The following is an 18,268-nucleotide window of genomic DNA, read 5'->3' on the forward strand; positions in this document are numbered from 1 at the left end:
GTAGTCTAACAACTGTTTTAAAAATCTTGGAGTTTCTTTCAGCAATGACAATTTAACTTTCCAATCCTGACAACACAGAGAAAATTTTGGATTAAGCGGTCGGTTACCTCTTATGGTTCTTTCTTCGTATCACATTATAGCTCCACAGTGTCTGCACACGCAAGTTGGTCCACCAAAATTCCAAGGTTCAAAAAACTTTCCTGAAAAAAAATATATTATGTTAGACAAAATGCTTTATTGTAATTAATCAGTGTTATTTGTTAATGTGTTATATAGAAATCCTACTTACTTGTGATAGTATCTTCACTGTTATCTACATCGTCATTCATTTCTTTGTCTTGTGAACCTATATTTTCCTCATCTGTTACATAATAATTTTAATTAATATGTATATAATGACAGTAAAAAAAAATATATAATAAATTTATAATTTTATTTACCACCACTTGAAATTTGATTATCGTAGTCTGCGTACTCATTTTCGATGTCCATAGCATCAACGACAATTTCATGTTGATTTGTTTTTGTGGTAGTTTGCAAAGGTGTTGTGAAAGATTGGCATGGGAATTGATTTGCCGGATAATTTCCATAAGTAGTCCAATTCATCCGTTGTGTATGTGTCCCACCTGTAGAAAATATAATATATAAACCATGATATATAGAAATTCACCTTTTATTGGTCAAGCAATTTTGTCACTTGGTGGTAGTATGCTACCATATTAAGTGTCCCAGGGTGTATAATGTTTTCGTATATTAGGGACAAATATAGTATTTGTTTTTCTTTTGATTGCTGACTAATTATTGATATACCGCTTGTACAATATATATTATAGTTTTCTCTTATAAATAATTTTTTTGCTTTATACTTGCAGATTAAAAGATGTGGAGAGATGGCATGGAAACTACGTTATTTCAAGGACCAAATGACAAAGGCTGGTTTTTCACCTTCAGCAAGGTCAATGATAGAAGTTGACATTGATCTTGATGACTTGGAGGTACAGACTGTTTATCGTATTGTAAGAAAAGTTAAAGTCACAATGTCACACTTCCAGTAAGTTTTTCGTTTTAATAGGACCATATAACCTAAAGATTTGTAGTCATTTACTTGTTATATCATCAACTTTGTATTCAACATGCAAAATAGTTGCCTAGTTATGTTAATTGTTATTAGTTATGGTGTAATTGTCTTATACTCTGTTATTATCTAACAAAAAACTAAATTGAAAAAAAAAAAAAAAAAAAAAAATATATATATATATATATATATATATATATATATATATATATATATTTTTATTTGTCCTTCAATTTGGTGATTTTTTATGTAGTCTTAAGTTAATGAAGCATAATAAGATGAGGAGGCAATCTACGAAATCACAGCTAAGTTGTGCCTTATTGCCATATTATAAGAAATACTTATGATGATGATCATTATTCATGAAGTATTTAGAAATTTAGTCTTCTCACAATTTCTTATTATACTTTTTATTTTTTCTTTAGTTCGATCTACCTGGATTTTTAGGTCAAGTAGTGTCGAGGTAAGCTTAACTTTTCTCATTAGATCAAGTAGTGTTGAGGTAAACTAAAATTAGGAATATTGTTTTATATGGTAAACTTACCAAATGGTTGTGTGACAATATTTTGACATATGGAGTGAGAAGGCATTGCAAAAGATTGGTTTGGAAATTGAAACGCAGGGTAATGTCCATGCTTAGTCCAATCCAACAACTGAGTATGTGTTCCACCTGTAGATGCATGAGAAGGTGTTGCAAATTGATACATAGGATTATGTCCATAGGGAGTCCAATTCAGCAATTGAGTATTTGTAGAAAATGTAGATGCATGAGAAGGTGTTGCAAATTGATACATAGGGTTATGTCCATAGGGAGTCCAATTTAGCAATTGAGTATCTGTAGAAAATATATATAGTGACATATATATGATTCCAATTCTTTTATCTACTATCTATATAAATAACATAAAACTTGATATGTAGAACTTACCAATTTTTTGTGTTATTGTGTTTCCTCGCATCATTGTAGAAGAGATTCTTTTGTTTTGTAGACACTGAATTCTCTTTCTTCGTGATTCTTTTGAACTTTGCTTACTTGGAGTAGGAGTTGGAGCTGCATTAGAATTTTTTCGTCGTCTTTTTCGTTTTGTTGAGATTTCTTTACCGGAGTTGTCCATATTGTTGAGTCTGAAATAGAAATAGGTTTCTTCATTAGATTAGATTGGATTGTTATTAGTTAATAATATTATAGTCTAATTGAATTATCATAGCCTAATTGAATTTTCTTACCTTTTACAGGATTTAAATTATCACAGTTTAATTGAATTGTCTTGCTTTTTCCAGGATCAATGAGAAGAAAAGAAGAACAAAATAACTCAATCGTTGTTGAGAATTAGGAAAAGCAAGATCTGAAACTATATATAGGAATTGTTTTAGCAAAAGTTGATTTTAAACTCGCTATTGTATTAAGATTTGATTTGCAATTTGGACTGTTGAAATACACTAAGACTTGTACCGTAATTGGTATGCTAGCATTCATAGTGGTTTCCAAATTCAAATTGGATTTGTAGAGGTAAATTGTCTATCACGATTTGCTTGGTTTTGGGATCATCAGAATGCTCCAACTCTCAGGCATTGAAGGAATATTTTATTATAATGCAAGAATCATTAAGTGCTTATAAGTAAAGCTAGATAGCAACATTCCGAAAGTTTGAAACAAATCTACTATCTATATACTAAAGCAGAGACCTCTAGGTTAGATTTTTCTCTTTCCTAGGTGGCACTCTAATATCAAAGCTTTTCAGTTTGGTATTCCACGTGGCACTCTAATATCAAAACTTTTGAGTCTACTATGCCACGTGGATCTCTAATTGAAACACTTCCCACACTAATTGAAACACTACCTACATGTAATTAATTAAGGAATACAAGTCCAAATCTGTTAAAACATATGTCTAAAAGATCTACTTTATATTAAATTGAATATTATAATATATGAATTTAATCAAGTTCTGTGATTTGTTATTTGAGAATGAGCTCAACTGGCCGGGGTTAAGCTGCTTTCTTTACCAAGCGCAAAAGGACTAGGAGATCTATCAGCAACTATATTCTCTTACGCAACGATCACAGGGGCCGGTTGAAAGCAACAACACTCGCGGAAACAGATCGGAATGCCAGCTAGAGAAGAAACAGAGTCTCGACCTCCCATAAGGGAATTGAGTTAGAAGAAATCGACTTGAAGTGCCCTTCTCAAAGTTGTTTGTCCTAAGGTTCGAAGAGCTGAGTTGCAAGACTAAGGAACTACTAGGCCAACAGGGACAACTAATATGAGAGATAGGCTTTCCCAGTGTTTGGTTCTGCCACGTGGATCACTTACAATTTGGTTGCAAGTGCAAGTGCAAGTGCAATTTTAGTTATCAAGCAATTTCCTATTATCAGTACAACTCGAGTGCTATGTGAAGAGTCCTGCCCTTCCTTAAATTTGTTGAACTTCCAAAACAAATACTATCTATATACTAAACTAGAGATCCATGTGTGTCTGAGTGGTGTTGGTAGTATGGTGAGTGTGTGTGTAGGTGGTGGTGGTGGTGGTGGTGGTGGTAGGTAGTGTGTGTGGTGTGGTGGGGTGTGTGTGTGTGTGTGTGTGTGTGTGTGTGCATATATATGGTGATTATGATTGTCAGCTTTGACTTCTTGAGGAATTCAAGGGTGACGATGTCTGGATGGTATTCAAGAGGCTTCGTGTACAGGGTCGTAAGTTAAATATGTCCACCATTTGGTATTCACATGGAATCATGGCACCTATATTAAAAAGCATTCCTGTATAAGTAAAGAGCTTCTTCTTTCATGATATGTTTACATGCTTTCTGCTGAGATCCATGGAACTGATGGAACCAACATAATTTTGAATTGATCATTTTGCAACAAAAAGTGGAATGGGAAGAGATTCATATACGAAGCCTGAATGCTTGATGAGGATGCTAAGTAAAAGTTGTTTACAATAAGCACAAAGCAAAACTATATAAGGCATTATTAAGGTCTGTATTAGACGTTATTAGTCTAGGATGTATGCCTTCAGTAGCAAAGACCATGAATTTGATGTTATTAATTAGCCTAGGATGTATACCTTAAGGTCATTTTTTATAGTGATTTGTTTTGATTTTTTTGACTATTGTTTTTTGTGTTGAAGTAACTCCGTTGTTTACCTGGGTGTTAAGTAATTTAAATGGAATTTCTATAGCTCTAGCTAGCTTCTCATAATTCCCCACACGATCAAGTTATTTATTTCAATCTTTGCTTCTGCTTCTCATCTATATTATGAAGAAATGACAACTTGATCCTACCTAAGCTATAGAAGATCATATCCTTGAATCTGCATTAAACTTGAATCTGCATTGTGCCCCCAATATTAAGTTATAGAAGATCCTCTTATATAGTTACATAACCTCAATTATAACAGCTGCAGATGCATGATCAAACACATTGGTGCTTTCCCTGAATACCAGTTTCATAGATTAAGTTAGTGCTATGTATGTATGTTGTATTCAAGAACTAACATCAAAACTAGCTTTGAATGAGATTTTTGTTAAGAGACATTTGTGTAACAATTCATGCAGTCTTCATTATATTCATACGAATGACAGAGTAAGGTCACTGTAGAATTTTAACTTGAAGCTTAGGCATTCTTAGTATTGTGAGAATGATTATCTGAAAAATTTAGTCTGAGATGTTTAACCCATCTAGCCTTTGGGTCCAGCACGGAAGGAGATTAACTTGTTGAGGGCCGAATTTGAGATCCCAACCTCGATCAAGATGGAGAATGTGTTCCATATCCAACTATTGGTTTTGACGTGCTTAACTCAATGTCAATAATCGCTTTTTCTCGCAGCCTACGTAAGATGGTGATTCTCGGTTAATGTCGTGCAACTCTTCCGTCATTCTCGCTTCCAATCTTTTGAGCCGAGCACAAGTCTTTCCATTCATGTGCAACTGACTTGGTGGATGATAACTTCGATTGAGTAACGATTCATAGATTTGGTCCATGCAGATGTAATTCCCCGACGAAAGGCATTGCAATGAACAAATTTTGAAGCTTTTCCATTCACATAAAATGAGAACTCTATCAGCTACTAGAACCCAATTATGAAAGCTTACCTATTTTTCAAGAACTATATAAGAGTCCTGCTAAAAAATATTTTGATCTTGATCGTAAGATGGTGATCTTGATCTTACCTATTCAAGTTTGATATCTACTATCTAATAACATAACTCTACGACCAACAATCCTAATGCCTATTTTTTAGGAATTATATAAAAGTTCAAATCATAGTAGATATCTACTATCTCTGAGAAAAAAAAAATATAAGAGTCCAAATCATAGTAACATAACTCTACGACCAACAATCCTAATAGATTTAAGATTACTTGAATGGTCTATATAAAAGGCACTAAGCATAAACAATTTATTATAACTTCTGTCACCTCCTACGTGATTAATCTCCAATATCTCACTTCTCCTAATTCCCAACAACGATCAAGTTATTTTCTTCAGACTAAACAATATGGACAACTCCGGTAAAGAAATCTCAACAAGACGAAAACGACGCCGAAAAAATTCTAACGCAGCTCCAACTCCTACTCCAAGTAAGCAAAGTTCAAAAGAGTCACGAAGATGGAGAATTCAATGTCTACAAAACAAAAGAATCTCTTCTACAATGATGCGAGCAAACACATTAACACAAAAAATTGGTAAATTCTACATACCAAGTTTTATGTTATTTATATAGATAGTACATAGATGAATTGGAATCATATTTGTGTCACTATATATATTTTCTACAGATACTCAGTTGCCAAACCAATCTTTTGCAACACCTTCTCACTCCATATGCCAAAATATTGTCACACAACCATTTGGTAAGTTTACTATATAAAACAATATTCCTAATTTTAGTTTACCTCGACACTACTTGATCTAATGAGAAAAGTTAAGCTTACCTCGACACTTCTTTTTTCCGAGACAAGCTTTTCTTTTCTTTTCTTCGAGGTAGTTTTGTTTTTCTTTCAAGCCGACACCATCTGTATATAAACCTATATAGCTACAATTGTTGATCTCTTCAAACTCATGGCGTTTTCAGTTACATATGGATTTGTACATTGTAGTTGCAACTAGGAGTGAAAACAAAACAAAAAAGGTAATAAAAAAGTAAATAATTAATGTATTCTTGGAGGACTTTAAATAATCAAGCACCTGGATATGAAGGGGATGCCTCATCCCCCTCTAGCTTCAAAACTGAACAAACAGCCTGCTTCGAAATATGATTCCCAAGTTCCCTTGACACTTCTGTTAGTTTCAAATCAAAACTACTCCGATAATTCTTTTTGGACGACAATACGGTAGAGCGGAAACATGGTAGGAGACCGAAAAACTGCCTTCTAGGACTTGAAAAAATGGTGAAGATCCTTGAAACCACCCCTTTGACATTAGAGGTGATGTCCCCGACCCGTAGCATATGTCGTGTTCTCCTCCTCAGCATTCATCGGTGGCCCACATTTTGTCTCCAATGGCAGTGGCTTCAACTCCCATGCCGGTTTTTGTTTCATAAGTCTCTCTTTTCCCATCTCTGCTGCCATTAGAGTTTTCTCTCTGCTCATCTTAATTAACTTCCAAGGGTCAATCTTGCATGAAAGCCAGGCTTCTTTTTCAGGGTAGATGAATCTGGTTCTTTATCAATCCTTATGGAGAACCTGGTTACTTCCTGAAATAACTAGAAGTGGTTACACATACATGATCAGTGTTCGCTCATCCAGTGGATGTAGTGGCGATTGAGGGACCACAGGTGGTCTGTTATGACCTCGCAGATGGTCAAGTGGGACTGCTGGAGGGCTAAGTCCAAACCGTCATGACCACATGCTTAATATAGAAGAAGTCCACAATCATGCCGATCGTAAGCAAGGGCCCAAACTATAGAGTCGTCGAGTGAACTGATAGTCTGTTAGGACATATAGCACATTTCCATCCAAGATGGTGGAAAGTGAGAGCCATGTTCTAATTGAAGGCCAAGGCTGATGCAAATAGAGGGCCTCCCCCATTGCAACAAAAATCGGGACTACTGACCTAAAGGCACCACCAACATAACTAGGCAGCACCAACATAACTATAAGCCTCTTCCTGGAGTTGCAAAAATAATCTACTCTAGCATTCCCACTCAAATTAGCAAGCACGCCCGTTCTAAACATATCATCTTATACAAATAATCCAAGAAAGGAAAAAGTATGAACACTAAAATACTCTCTAATTCACTTTATCATATATTATGTGTGTTGTTCTAGTCTTCAAATCTATTATTAGAGAAATAAAAACATGCATAATGAAAAAGGTATATAAAAGGTGAATTTCTATATATTATGGTTTATATATTATATTTTCTACAGGTGGGACACATACACAATGGATGAATTGGACTACTTATGGAAATTATCCGGCAAATCAATTCCCATACCAATCTTTCACAACGCCTTTGCAAACTACTACAAAAACAAATCAACATGAAACTGTTGTTGATGATATGGACATCGAAAATGAGTACGCAGACTACGATGATCAAATTTCAAGTGGTGGTAAATAAAATTATCAATTTATTATATATTTTTTTTACTATCGTTATATACATATTAATTAATCTTATTATGTAACAGATGAGGAAAATATAGGTTCACAAGACGAAGAAATGAATGACGATGGAGATAACAGTGAAGATACTATCACAAGTAAATAAGATTTCCATATAACACATTCACAAATAACACTAATTAATTACAGTGAAGCATTTTGTCTAACCTAATATATCTTTTTTCAGGAAAGTTTTTTGAACCTTGGAATTTTGGTGGACCAACTTGTGTGTGCAGACACTGTGGAGCTATAATGTGGTACGAAGAAAGAACCATAAGAAGTAAGCGACCGCTTAATCCAAAATTTTCTCTGTGTTGTCAGGATGGAAAAGTTAAATTGGCATTGTTGAAAGAAACTCCAATATTTTTAAAACAGTTGTTAGACTACAATGGGGGACCTAGATCAGCAAAGTTTAGAGAAAATATCAGGGCGTATAATATGATGTTTGCGTTTACATCAATGGGTGGCAAAATTGACAGAAAAATCAATAATGGTGGTGGACCTTACGTTTTCAAACTCGGTGGCCAAAATCACCATAAAATTGGATCTTTGCTACCAATACCTGGAACCAAACCGAAATTTGCACAGTTGTACATCTATGACACAAAAAATGAAGTGGATAACAGAATAAATGCCTTGAGCGAAGCCGAGAAAAGCAAAACTTTAGATAGAGAAGTAATTGAGGGACTGATCAAAATGCTTGACAAAGAGAATGATCTGACAAAAATTTTCAGAATGGCAAGAGATAGATTTAAGGAATCTGAATTTGTTCCTGTGAGTATAAGATTAATCGGAACGTGTAACTGAGACGCAAGACAATATAATCTACCAACGGGATCTGAAGTAGCTGCCCTAATTGTAGACGACGGATTTGAGCATAATCGATGAAGAGATGTCATTGTGGATAGAGTCGGACAAGGGTTACAGAGAATACATCAGTTACAACCAAGTTTCATGGCTTTGAAATATCCATTGCTCTTTCCACACGGCGAAGACGGATACTCAGCAGCCATTGAGCGCAATCAAGTGCCAGGAACAAGAACGTCAAAAAGAAAGAGAATCAGCATGCGAGAATTCTATGCATTCAGAATTCAACAAAGAGAAAATGAAGGCCATACTGTAATTCTAAGTGACCGTCTCTTCAAACAATATTTGGTTGACTTATACGCATGCACAAAAGAGGACATGTTTTCCTATATAAGATCAAACCAAAACAAAATAAGATCCGAGTTGTACCAAAACCTAAAAGATGTCGTTATTGCCGGAGACACAACACCAGCATCTGTAGGAAAGAGGGTAGTTTTATCGTCAACATTCACAGGAGGACCACGATATATGGTACAAAATTATCAAGATGTGCTCGCCATCTGTAGATTTACAGGATCACCTGACCTCTTCATCACTTTTATGTGCAACCAGAAATGGCCAGAGATTGAAGAGTTCACAAAGAAAACTGGGCAAACAGCTAAAAATAGAGACAAAATAGTAGCCCGGGCTATCAAAATCAAATTGGATGAACTGATGGATGATTTGTGCAAAAGAAAACACTTTGGAAAAGTTTGGGCAGGTAATATCATTTTTAAATTTATGTTTTACTAAATCTATTTTAGCTGATTTAGGACTCGACAACATGATTTTGTGTTTTGCTTTTTCGCTACATAAAAATCGATTTATAAATTATGTTAGCATCAAAAGAATACTTAACAGTAAACTATATAGTGACTGCAAGGATATCAAGAACGACACAGACAAAAAAAACGTTCTGGTGTCCCTATTTTGTGGTCCTTAGGTAGAGTATCCCATCATCTTTCTTGCCCTGTCCAATTCCCTTTTCCATCTTGAAGTGAAATTTCAGGAGGTAAATAGAGTTGTTTCATTACCTTAGATGACACAAGAAAACACTCTATGTATGTACATTATCTGAATTCATATTCCTATTCATGTAACTCTACTACAGTCCAAATGTTTTGGCAAATACTAACACCTCATTTCATTTATTGTTAATTTGCAGCTGTCTACACGATTGAGTTTCAAAAAAGGGGACTACCACATGCTCACATTTTGTTGTTCCTTGAAAACAAGCCAAAGACTGCAGCAGATATTAATAAAATCATATCAGCAGAGTTGCCCAATAACCACATTGCTTACGAAGCAGTTTTACAATTTATGATACATGGTCCGTGTGGACATCTAGATGAGAAATGTCCTTGCATGGTAAACAACAAGTGCAAAAGCTTCTATTCGAAGAAACTTTGCAGCCAAACCACATTTGACATCAACGGATATGCCGTGTATAGAAGAAGAGATGACAAAAGGGTGGCCATAAAGATAAAGCGTCAAAAACAGTTTAAAGTTGATAACAGTTGGGTAGTTCCTCATAATGTCAACTTGGTTGTAAAATACCAAGCTCACATCAACGTCGAGTACTGTAACCAAATGAGGTCCGTGAAGTATTTGTTCAAGTATATAAACAAGGGGAGAGACAGGGGAACATTTGTTATTGAAGAGAAAAATCAGAATGGAGAGTCAGATGGAGAACAAGCTGCTCCCGAAGTTGATGAGATAAAAAGATACTTGGACTGTCGATACATTTCAGCTCCCGAAGCATGTTGGAGAATTTACGAATTTCCAATTCAATATAGATTCCCAGCAGTAGAATGCCTTTCTTTTCATCTTGAAAATGAGCAACCCATAATATATAATGACAAAGACAATCCTGTTGTGGTAGTCAATGCAGATGGCGTGCAAAAGACAAAATTCACTGAATGGATGAGAATTAATCCGGAGAACGAAGATGCAAGGAAGCTCACATATGTTAACTTTCCAACAAAATGGGTCTGGAACAAGAAGTTTAAAACATGGACAAGGAGACAATCAGGGAAGACAATCGGAAGAATTTACTATTGCCACCCAACAGCAGGGGAAAGGTTTTATCTACGTTTGCTTTTGAACATTGTAAAGGGACCACGAAACTACGATGAAATAAAGACTGTAGACGGCATTGTACATCCAAGCTTCAAATCAGCTTGCATGGCGCTAGGATTACTTCAAGACGTCGGAGAGTGGCACGATGCAATTGTAGAGGCATCACGCTGGGCATTACCTCCATCACTAAGAGAAACATTCGTCACAATTCTACTATTCTGTGAAGTCACCAATCCATTAGAGTTATGGACCGGACATTAATTTGGAAGTTGCTATCGAAGACATTCTATTCGCAAAAGACAAAGGATGAACAACAATGAACTAACGCTCACCGATGGTGAACTACTGAAACGATGCTCTCTGTGAGATAGAAAAGATAATGAGCAGGGAATAACATATCACTCAAGGAGTTCAAGAACTTCGGGCTTCCCGTTTTCGACATGTCACTAAACAAAGGCGTTGAAAATAGGTTGATACATGAGGAGTTGAGCTACGATAGGGTCGCGCTTGAGAAGGAATTCTTTGAACTTCACAAAGACCTAAACAGAGAGCAGAAACTCATTTTTGATGCAGTCATTGAGGCGGTAGAAAACAAGTCAGGGGAGCTATTTTTCATATACGGCTGTGGAGGAACTGGAAAAACATTTCTTTGGAAAACAATTCTAGCAAGGTTGAGATCTCAAGGGAAAATTGTCTTAGCTGTTGCATCTTCTAGAATAGCATCTCTTTTTTGCCTGGAGGGAGAACTGCGCATTCACGGTTCAAAATTCCAATTAACACAGATGAGAACTCATGCTGCGACATCGGCTAAGGAACACATTTGGCCAAGCTAATGAAAGAAACGGATTTGGTTGTGTGGGACGAAGCACCAATGAATAATAAAAACATTTTCTAAGCAGTAGATAAGACATTAAGAGATCTGATGCAATTCAATCATTCGTAATTCCAATGAGAAATTGTTTGGTGGGAAGACCATGCTCTTGGGAGGGATTTTAGACAAACACTCCCGTCATTGAGAGATCAACAAGGGAACGGTGGTGGCTGCTTCACTAAACAAATCTTATCTGTGGGATTATTTGTCGGTATTTGTCGCGACAACAAATATGCACCTCCAAAAGAAAGACCTTGATCCAACAAAGGCCGACTTGATATCACAGTTCAGCCAATGGGTTCTAGATGTGGGAGAAGGCAAATTGCCGGTCATAACAATCAATGAATGGGAAGAGGCAAATTGGATAAAAATTCCAGATGAGTTCCTAATACCAGAAGGGGATGATCCAATAAAGCAAATTGTGACAAGCACTTATCTTGATATCTTGCAAAACTACAACAACGAAGTACCTAAAGGGGCGGGTGTATTTTGGCACCAACAAATGATTGCGTAGAAGAAGTGAATGTGTTCATTCTTTCAACTCTACCAGGAGAGTCAAAGAAATATCTAAGTGCGGACTCAATTTGCCCAGTCAATGGGAAAATAAGAAACCAAGACATTTTGTTCTCCACGGAATACCTTAACACACTGCAACTGTCTGGGATGCCAAACCATGCCCTCGAGTTAAAAAAAGGCATTCCGATTATGCTCCTATGGAACATCAATCCTGGATTGGGTCTTTGCAATGGGACAAGGCTAATAGTGACAGAATTATCAGGGCAGAGATTTTAACCGGGAGAAACATAGGACAAGAAGTCTCAATACACCGTATTGTCACGTCGTCGAATCAAACGAAATGGCCATTCATTTTAAAACGACGACAATTCCCGATTAAAATTTGCTTTGCAATGACTATTAACAAAAGCCAAGGCCAGACCTTGAAACATGTCGGACTCTACCTTCCAAAACCTGTTTTTAGCCATGGACAATTGTACGTTGCTGTCTCGCGCACAAACTCACGGGAAGGACTGAAAATACTGGTAACGCGTAAAGACGGTGAACCCTATGGCTACACACATAACATAGTATTTCAGGAAGTTTTCAACAACTTGCCTACAGGTAATACACTTTACTAGCGACCTTTAGAAAGTACATACATACGATTTAGTATTCAAAATCAAATCAACTCTCTGTAATTCCTACAATGATTCAAACAGGTACATCAAGAAACAAAGGGGAACAATAGATCTATTGATGAGTTTAATACGGTTTCACATAATACAGATATTGGAAAAGATACTTTTCAAACTACATTATATTATTCTTATAATATTATTAATTATAAAAAATTATTTTGTTTAATTTTCTCATATTTGCAGGTGAGGAAAACAATACAGACCTATTGGAGCATTTTCAATAAGAACAATTTTATATACAATGTAATGAGCATATTTTTTTATTTTTTATATGAATTCAATTTAAGAGATTGGAGAATTTCTACACTATATATGCTAGACTAATAATAGAAAAAGCAGATATAGAAATAGACTTGTTGTTAACTTTGACGTAATGTAGTTCGTTGATTCTATATATATATATATATACAAGTAGATTTTGAGTAGTTAAGTGTACGTACCAGTGATGGAGCTTCTCTTTTATTTTGGAATGAGTCACAATCTCTTTCTTCTCATTTCTTTCTTCTGGAATGAGTCCAAACACTCCACTCTCTCTTCCAAAAATAGTGCATAGGTACTAGCAATCCCAAGCTGAATTAAAAAAAACACTTAGTTGCTTTAAGAAGAAGAAAAAAAATAAGAACACACTGTCCCTGTGTCATAGAAAAATAGCCTATAATATCAGTTCATGCGGGACCAGTCACCATGCCGATCAAAAAGCAAGGGCCCAGCTATATAGTCAGTCGAGTGTGAACTGATAGTCTATTAGGACGTATAGCACACTTCCAGCAAAGATGGTGGAAAGTGAGAGCCATGTTCTAATTGAAGGGCAAGGCTGATGAAAATAGAGGACCTCCTCCACTGCAACAAAAATCGGGACTGCTGACCTAAAGACAATGAATGTATCTACATTGGCATGAAGGAGTAGCTCACTGTTCATAAAAAGCGATAGATAAAATATCATTGCCGCTGGTAGGAATCACCACATGGTTAGAAAGTCGAGGGAGTCGTGGTCCAAAATATTGAGCTTCCCAAAGAGAAGAACCCCAGCAACACTTGTGAAGTACTGCAACGCAGTTAGTGCTCCCGGGTAAGGGAACTTCATGACTGCCCATTTGTTAATAATAGAGATTTGTGTCACATGGATAAGGTCGAAGGGGAATAGAAGAAGGGCCTCGAGGTTGTTATAAAGTACAAGACCCCACGTGTTAATACTAATATGTCAAACTGATTAGGATGCGGTAGGCCAGTAATAAAAGACAAAGTGACAAACAAATAGTTCCTTATTTTTAGCATGTATCACCTAAGTACATTTGCAAGCAATTGACCATGGACCATCTTCAGTCTCCATTGGAGCAAAAAAGTTTATATAGCTTGGGGAACCAGCCACTAAATTTTCTCAATAAATTGGATTCACAATGCAATGCCAGTGAAGACATATCATTTCTGTCATGCAACTATTTCAAGCATTTCCCTTATTTAGTTGATGTGTATGTACAGGGGTCAGGGGGATGGGGGCTAATCATAGATGATAAGTATAATCCAAAAGGTATTTTACTGGAAAAGTTCCACTTTTTGAAACAAATATTAGAAGTGTACTTTCAAAAAGGTGATGACATACCAAAATACAAATGCAAGATCATACCTGTATTCTTCCAAGAAATTCAAAACCACATTTATATCTGTAAAAGTCAACAAATTCAGAAAGAATGCAAACCTCACAGCCAAAGAACCAGAGCAACGCGTAGCACACATGCCGCCAATGGTTGCACCAGGCCCTGTTCATTAGGAAATTGAAGTGAGCCAGTTAATCTCCATTAAAGATCAGCTGGCTATAACATCAATCTTGCTACTATGTGACTGGTGTTATAAAACATTAAAACTCAGAAGACATATTTCAACACATCCAAACAAAAATGACGGCCAAAAGAGATACTAAGGACAACATGGAGTGAAAGATCTAAACAGACCTAGATCAAGTGGAAAGAAAAGACCATAAGGCTCTAGGTATTCGTTAAGGTCCATCCATCCAATTCCCGGCTCAACAACCACATCCATGTCCTCGACATGTAATGCTTTGACATTTTGCAAAGCAAAGTATTTACTCGGCGGCGTCATGACAACATGCTTAATATAGACGAAGTCCACAGTCATCTTGTCCGGGTAAAGCGGGGCCAACTATAGAGGCTGTCGAAGTACGAATAACACACTTCCAAAGAAAGATGGTGGAAAGTGAGAGCTCCCTGATCATCATGCCGTCGGGTAAGCAAGGGCCCGGCTATATAGTCGCCGAGTGAACCGATAGTCTGTTAGGACGATAGCACACTTACATAAAGAAAGATGGTGGAAAGTGAGAGCCATGTTCTAATTGAAGGCCAAGGGTCGATGCAAATAGAGGGCCTCCTCCATTGCAACAAAAATCGGACTGCGACCTAAAGACAATGAATGTATCTACATTGGCATGAAGGAGTAGCTCACTTTGTTCGTAAAAGCGATAGATAAAATATCATTGCCGCTGGTAGGAATCACCATATGGTTAGAAAGTCGATTTAGTCGTGCTCCAAAATCTTGAGCTTCCCAAAGAGAAGAACCCCAAAGAAGACTTGTGAAGTAATCGCAATGCAGTTAGTGCTCTCCCGGTAAGGGAACTTCATGACTGCCCATTTGTTAATAATAGAGAGCGAGATGCGAAATACGGTAAAGAACCAGCAAATGATACCGTGATAATCGATACATGTTGGAGCAAGCTATCATACCAGTTGATTGTACTTCACCGGAGGGCAAAGTTTAATATGGGAATTTCCTTCACTTCACCATCCTTGGGGTTTTCCACATCATTCACCATCTAAATTAGAAGTTCCTCTTATCGGGTTCTGTTCAACAAATATTTACTTTTTTTTATTACTTGACAAAATTCTCAACAGACAAAATTTCTAAACTTTTTTAAAATTCATATCATGCTAATCAATGATATTACAAAGAAAAAAAAATGACAGAAAAGAAACCTCCATAGTGTCTAAAAGTAAAACATTCATTCTTCAATAACCTACTCAGATTACCGATTGCATATATAATCCATATAAACAATGAGGATGATTTAATAAGGAAACAAATTTTACTCTATCTCACTATTGTAATATGCATATTTCTTCACCACCTTAGTTCGTAAATAAACAAGACTAATTGCTAATAATAATAGAATCACGTAGACCTAATTGAATTTCGGAACTGACTCACGACTCACACAAACAAAACTTAAGTGCACAATGCAAATTTCTTAATTACCTTAGTTATTTCAACAATATGTGTTTCCAGGTTGCATGAGTTCTCCAAAACATCCTTTATGCTATGGATGTTGTATTTGGAGAGCCACATTTTCACTTTTAAATGCCTAGCGGAAAATGAAGTTGGATGGACTTCAACAACACATGGCAGAACCTTACTTTCTCCAATTTGCTCGAACGGCAATTGGAAATAAATAATACTCAAGATAACCAAGGCATCATTTCTGAAACTCAGCAAATGTCCCGACCACTCATCCCTTTGAAATGCTGCTTTATCTTTTATTTTGTCTGTGCCCATTTTCCTTATGTGCTCCATGTGGGATTGGAGGGAACTTCTTTCTGTGTCTGAATATTTAAATCCTGTGTCCACTTCAACTGTATAGCCTATCTGCCATCTATGGAATATGAACGATAATAGCTACAAAATCCTTGAAAGAAGACCCTATAATGCACCAAACCTAGCAAAAAAGACACAGAATAATATAAAATACCTGGCTAAAAGAGCAGCACTCTTGCACTTCCATAATTGAAAAAAAATTACACGTGGCAGAACCTTGCAAAATCAAATGGAAACACATTCAAATAATGAAGTATTGTGCATTTCTTTGTTCAAACCAGCAATTCGAAACAGAGTTGGTCTATTCACTTGCCTATTTTTTAGGAACTATATAAGAGTCCTAATCATATTTGATATCTACTCTCTAATAACATAACTATGCGGACAACAATCCTAATAAATTTAGAATTTAGATTACAAATCAAAATATAAAACCTTCTCTGAGAAAAAATACACAATGGTCTATATAAAAGGCACTAAGGAGAAACAATTTATTATAACTCCTGTGACCTCCTACGTAAAACATAATCTTAGTCTATTAATTGACTGCTCAAAGGTATGTTTTCTCAGTTCTCATAACTATTCTATGATCATCAAACCTATTAATATATTACTTTTATGTTCTTTAACTTGCTATAGGACAACTCATCGCATCTGCAATTAGACTATTCATCACATCTGCAATCTTCTTATACATTACACATTTTAGTTCACAATGAACAATACCAGTCATGAATCCCATCAGAATTGAACATCCCATCAGAACAACAACTATTTTAATTTTCGAGTGTTTGACTCAGACTAACTTTTTGCACAGGAACATGGCTGAAAAAGGATACAAAAGAATAAAGGAGATCAATGACACCAATGGAAATTACAGAATAAAAGTCAGAGTGAGTATAATATGGGAAGCAACCGACTTCAATACAGATAAAATCAAAAGTTTAGACATGGTGCTGATAGATGAGCATGTAAGTACAAGTATTTTAGAAAATTGCAAATATTAGATACATGAAATTTTATGATCTAACAATTTTAAAATCTAACAGGGAGATTGGATACATGCAAAAATCCCAATTTCCTTTGTGCTCAAATATAAACTACAGCTGAAGGAGATGCAAATCTACTACATGGAAGAGTTTTCTACATTCAAAATATATGAAAAAGTGACATACCGTCCCGTCAATCATGACTATATCATTATGTTCAATTGGAATACGATCTTGAAGCCCAAAGAAGTAGATATACAGTTTCCAAAACAGCTATTTAACTTCACAAATTTTTCTAAAGTGTCATCAAGAAAAAACAACATACACCTAACAGGTAAATACTACATCTACATTCACTAAAACAATAAGTACTCAACTTAATTGCTATGCCATAACACAATTCTATTTCAATGTCTACAGATGTCATCGGAATAGTCAAAACGTGGACACAACCAATAGAAAAATTGAAGAAAAATAAAAATAAAACTACCATGATGAAAATATATTTAATAGATGAATGGTAAGTCTTCTAAATTGACAGCTTATTATACAACATAATCAACCTTTGTACTAACTAAAAATTGTTGCGTGATTATTGCAGGAACTCTTCTATAGCGGTAACTATTTGGGGTGAGAATGCAAACAATGTCAAAGATTGGATAGTTCAAAACACTTCAAGGAGAACTGTATTAATAATAAGTTCAACATCCGTTAGTTACTTTAACAGTACGTTATATCAATACATTTATTCGTTTATAAGTGAAATATTATCTAAAATTAACTTTATATGATAGGAACGTATTCTATTTCTACAACATCGGCGACAAAAATATACCAGGATTTAGAAATTCAAGAATTTACCGTTCTGAAAAACAGGTACAATCAAATAGAACTATCACAAAGTAATAATTAATCAGTTTAATAAAAAAAAAATAAAAAAAAAAAAAAAACTTTTTTACAGTCCAATGGAAGTCGAAATACAAGAAGAGCAAATGAAGACAT

General features: G+C 35.7%; 1 pseudogene; it reads right to left on the bottom strand.

Annotated features, from left to right (window-relative positions):
• Positions 1-6,672: 6,672 nt before the first annotated feature.
• Positions 6,673-15,501, bottom strand: LOC147525267 (GDP-mannose transporter GONST3-like; annotated as a pseudogene).
• Positions 15,502-18,268: the final 2,767 nt, after the last annotated feature.

This window comes from Coptis chinensis, chromosome 1 (genome assembly GCF_015680905.1).
Source record: "Coptis chinensis isolate HL-2020 chromosome 1, ASM1568090v1, whole genome shotgun sequence".
Classification (NCBI taxonomy): Eukaryota; Viridiplantae; Streptophyta; class Magnoliopsida; order Ranunculales; family Ranunculaceae; genus Coptis; species Coptis chinensis.